Source organism: Anopheles aquasalis, chromosome 2 (assembly GCF_943734665.1).
Source record: "Anopheles aquasalis chromosome 2, idAnoAquaMG_Q_19, whole genome shotgun sequence".
Classification (NCBI taxonomy): domain Eukaryota; kingdom Metazoa; phylum Arthropoda; class Insecta; order Diptera; family Culicidae; genus Anopheles; species Anopheles aquasalis.
This window is the reverse complement of record NC_064877.1, coordinates 77,105,647-77,110,646: the sequence shown is the minus strand read 5'-3', so window position 1 is coordinate 77,110,646 and position 5,000 is coordinate 77,105,647. Positions and strand designations below refer to the sequence as shown.

At 52.1% G+C, this 5,000-nt stretch overlaps 1 protein-coding gene across 4 annotated transcripts in view; it reads left to right on the top strand.

Moving 5' to 3' along the window:
* LOC126580724 (stress-activated protein kinase JNK) overlaps positions 1–5,000 on the top strand; it is a 47,898-nt gene that overhangs the window by 17,398 nt on the left and 25,500 nt on the right. The window lies entirely within an intron of this gene.

Below are 5,000 nucleotides of genomic sequence, written 5' to 3'. Positions count from 1 at the left end.
AAATGGATGCCGCCGATGTTGATTCGTAAACCACATTCGTCCACGCACTCGAAACTCAACTGTCCCTAAGGAGTGATGGATAATCCTTCTCGCGGATCGTGCCCACAACGAGGACGCCGCCTACCGGTCGTCCTATTAGCGTCCTATTCGATTCACATGCGCGCCCTCGAGCCGCTTCTCGCGTGCGCTCGCTGAGAGGATTAGAAAAATCGATAACCAAAAAGCCATGCTTCCAATGACGACGACGACGGCGTCGCAGCGGCCACAGAGTGAGCTCATATTGTGTCAGAAGTCCTGCCACTCAATAAGGCGTCTGGCGTGCGCGAGGTGCCACCTCAAAGCCTCCCAATTCCGCTGAAAGCGGTGGATGTGTACTTGTGTGTGCGGCCCGCAAAACTCGACGTTTTGGGAACAATTTTCCATCGCGAGTCCTCGCGACCCCGGAGCTAACGAAGGGCTTGTCAGGACCTGTCGGTTGTCGGCTGTCGCCACGACCACGCCGCGACCACGACATCGCATTCATTAATCAAATTCCTAAACCGCAAAAGGCCACGGCAACACGGCATCATCGATGGGAAAAGGTGTTCGTTCGTTGGTTCGTTTGGCGTCAACGTGTGGCAAACGGGGCCGACACTCTTTAACGAACCCAATTACCGAGAGGGTTCCGCGAAAGCAGAATGTGACACTGCTGCGAGCGCCATGGTCATGATGGTGAATGCGCGATCGACGAAACATATTTCACCACGGCCACGATACTCGCGTTGTTGCGCGATCCACGTCATCACCATCGATCAACGAATCGATGGCTATGGGTTTTTCGGTGGACGGTAGGCCCGAAAAGCAAGGCCACAGTGTCTCTCTCTGTTCAGTTCAATGCATAATGAAGGCATCGATCGTGCTGTGAGTTTCATGATGTGTTCTGATGAAAGGCCGGGGCCTATACCAAGACCGACACGCCCGCAACGCAGCACTATCGCATCGATTTATGTCTGCTCGCGTCACCACACTCGATGGGCTTTTGGGAGGGAGTTGTTGCCGCTGCAAGGTTAGCAGGCGCGAGCGCACGGTATTCGTGTTACGGTCCATTTTCCATTTCGTTGATTTTAGCACGGCCACGGCGGACATATTGAGTGCAAGGTTCTCGGGGCATTGTTTTGGACGCAATATTTTTCCCCTTCCGGCGTTGTTGTTTTGTGGAACTTTGTGGTTATGGATTCCCGGGTTGCGCGCGAACAAAACACTTACCGCGCCGCTCTTCCGCTTTCGAGCATCGCGTTCACACGAGAGTACACTGCTGTAAGCGGAGGAATTCCGCCGCCGGTAAAGCTCTTCTCCAGAATAAAGTCTAAAAGGATTAAGAACCAAAAATAGCATTCCTTTCGCTGCTCGCAAGAGAAGCCGAGCAGCAGCAGCAGCAGCAGCAGCAGCAGCAGCGTGTGTGCGGTTTGCGGTTGGCTTCCGGTACAAGAGCCGATCGTCGCTATTTCTGGCATCAGCGTGGTTTGGTGGCCAGCCTTGTTTTTATCAAATATATGATTTATCGTTGGCTTATGGCGAGGAACCAAACAACACCGGGCACTCTCTGTGTAACTTGAGGCAGACTAAGGTTCCAACAAAGATGCTTCGTTCGGTTTTTGTTTTTTTTTTCTAAAACTTCAAAATGAGCCATTTCACCCCAGGGAGTCGATGCAGCACTCGACCCCATTTCAGACGGCTTTCCCTGGATCGAACCTGCCGATATGCGGTTTTATGATGTCTCCCCTGCCATCGTTTGACGCAAGATGGGCTGCGTTGCGTGGAATACATTAGGAAAGGGGCAAATTTATGCTGTAGATCCCTTCGAGAAGGCCGGGGCCTTGGTGTTAGGGATTTTCCAGAATCGAAGCTTATCTTCCTTGGAACTCGGTTCTCGGCGATTCGGATCGGTACGCGGTGTACATGCTCTATCACTCGGCCGGGCACAGATAATCGATCATGCATCATCTTAGCTTTTGTTCTGTTCTGATTCTTTTAAGCAAAAGCACATAAGAAAATCGATCGAGAAAAACTACAATACACGCCCCAGGGTGTGGCGTCCAAGGATTCAAACACAACCGATACAGCGACCGATTTCTGTTGCGAAAGGAACGGAACAAACGAAAGAAGAGGAAGAGAAGAATGCTTTGCTCCCGGGGTGAATGCTGTTGTGGCAGCATAATTTACATTCCTCCGGTCCGTCCGCCCTGTCCGCCCTGTCCGCGCTGTGCAAGTGGAAGGCGTCCTTCGAGCAACGCGAGGGGCTTTTTCGGTGAAGGAGTTTTCCGAGGAAACGATTTTCCCTTTTCTGTCGACGAGAGATTAGCCGAGTAGAGCGATGATCGCACGAAAGGCTCTGGCTGGCCATAAACCCCCCCTCGGCGGGTGACCAAGGGCGAAAACGGGGGGTTGCACGAACGCATAAATTGTTTCTCTTCTCAGACAACACCCCGTTTAGTAACCCTCCACGCCGGAACAGCCGGACTACTAGCGGGGCGTGGTTTGTCCGTTTGGACCTTGGCGAATGTCCGCCTCGAAGTGAAGTGTTCTATTGTGTTTCGTTTCGTGTTATCGCGCTGCTGTTGAAAATGTATTAGCGAAAGCCAGTCCTTTCTTTTCTTTTCATTTACGCTGTGATCAGCGTGTTCAATGTAGAGTGAACATAAATGAATCGGAACATAATATCCACCACGCCAGCAAGGGACGCCTCAAAAGAACTTTCCAAAGGCTAATCTACAAGTTTTAGGGCGAGGCAAAAACAGGATTAGCAAAATGGAAACACATTCGCTCCTCGTCCATTACAATTCGTGCAGGCAGCACGTTTTTACGTAAAATATCGAAGAACTTGCCGCTGCTAGTCCGGGGGTGGCGCTTGGCCTCATCCTCGCACAGTGGCACATTGTGTTTGCACACGACTCCCGGGAGCCGTAGCGGCGCCACGTTATGGGACACGTTTCACGGGTGGAAAGCAGCCCAGCGCGAATAACGCGCAAACGTGGCCGCCGGTTCTCGCCTTCGGCTACAAGGTGATGGTGCACTATACACAAACCATCTGCAACTGCAACACCTTCGAAGCATAAATGTGATAAATAGCCAACAGTGAGAGAGGGAGAGAGAAAGTGAGGACGAGCGAACACGAACGCAAGGTGACTGCTCGCTCCTTCATCAACACCTGCCTAGAAGCTAGAGAGAAGCACGCCAGACAAACAGACCGTCGGCGACGACAACGCAGCACGACAGCGACGACCACGACGACCACGACGACCACGACGACGACGACGACGATGAGGGATCGCGTCTCCGTGTCATGATGGTGATGCGGACGAAAATAACAAAACAGAACCGGAAGCACTCTTGGGAAGGAGCAGGAAAAGACACTTGCTGGTGCTACCCTCAGGCAGGTGTTGTGGAAGAAAATGGTTTCCGGTTAGCACACCGTGGCCACCTTCATTCGAGACGGACGAATGATGACGTCAGCACAGCAGCGGATACACCTTCATAACACCGTGTACAGCGCATATCAGAAGCATGGCTTTTTTTTTTGGTCCTGGAACACTTGCTCCTATCGCTCAAAAGATCGATCAGGATCCGCCTCCCCCGCCGGTTTGGTTCATGGAGCCAATATTTCGAATCTGAAGGCACAATCCGGATATAGGGACAGGTTGTGTACCATCCCTCTGGCATATCCGGACACTGCTCCGGGGGGTACTACATCGATTATAAAATCCAATTTATTACGTTCGATCATCGATCGGGAAGAGCCAGCTGGCGGCTTGGTGGCACCAGGGACTTCGAGTGTTCCGGCCTGTTTCGGGTGGCTCGTGATGGCCATTCCACAGGATAAAATCTATTATATTCGCCACTCGACCACCCTCCTCGGCCTGGGAGGGCGCAACATGGAAAGTTGGAACGGTTATTTAAAACGAAAATTTATCGCCCTCGGCCACATGTGTGGGTGTTGGTGGGGCCATGTGGCCAGGTCAGCGTGGTGTGGACGAAGCTCCACCTCTAGGCGTAGCAGCCTTTTTCGGTAGGTTTTTCTCCATTTTATGACTCGCGTTATGCTTTCCGTCGCGCAATAATTTCTACTTTCTACCCTCTGGTGGTGCGTGTGCGTCCGGGAGGGGCTTGTTATAGTTGCCGGAACGGAACCGGGACCGGGTGGCCAGTGTGTAATGGAGTGGAAAAAGGCGTGCACAGGCGTGTATGGAGCGAGGAAATGCGAGGGCGGGAGGGAGCGTTGATTTATGGTCGAAGGTGTACCACCGTACATCGTGCGGGGGATGTGTGTCCTTCCTGACTTCCCCAGACTCCTGGCGGTGCTCTGTCCGACCGATTCGGCTTCGGTGGCGTGTGAATGCCATGCTCTCCCGGTGTTTGATACATATTTGCACGAAAGTTGTGCAAGTTGGAGGTGGTGGAAAAGCGATGGAAATTGTTAGCTAATTCCTAGACGAAAAAAAAAACAGGGAAACACGATACGAAACATAATCCGTCGTCATCCTACCGGGTAATGACCGGCATATGTGGACCGGGTTGTCGTAGCCAAAAGGAACCCAGAATGTCCGTCCACGGAGGGCTGATGGAGAAGTCAAAATATGAGATTCCGCTACAGCAGCAGCTCCGGCATTCTTCGTCCTGGTTGTGGAATCTGTACTCGGTGAGGTCTCCCGGAGCGGAACTCACATAGTTTTACATTCACTCGGCCACCTCGGGGTTTCCGGCATAAAAAAAAAAGGAAAAAAAGATATGAAATGAGAAAAAAGGGTCCATAATTCAATTACCGTATGATGATGGCTTTCGGGTCCCGCCACGGATCATTTGGTCTTGTTTTGTGTGCGAGGAGCAGCGCGCAGGAAAAGCGGAAATCGCCCTCTAGGCCCTGGTCTGAGGAAGAAAACCAACGTGCAAGCTGTTTCTCTGCAAAAACTTCCTGGCCCTTCTGCTGCTTCGGCGTGCTGGTTGGCAAATCAAAAGCGACAGTT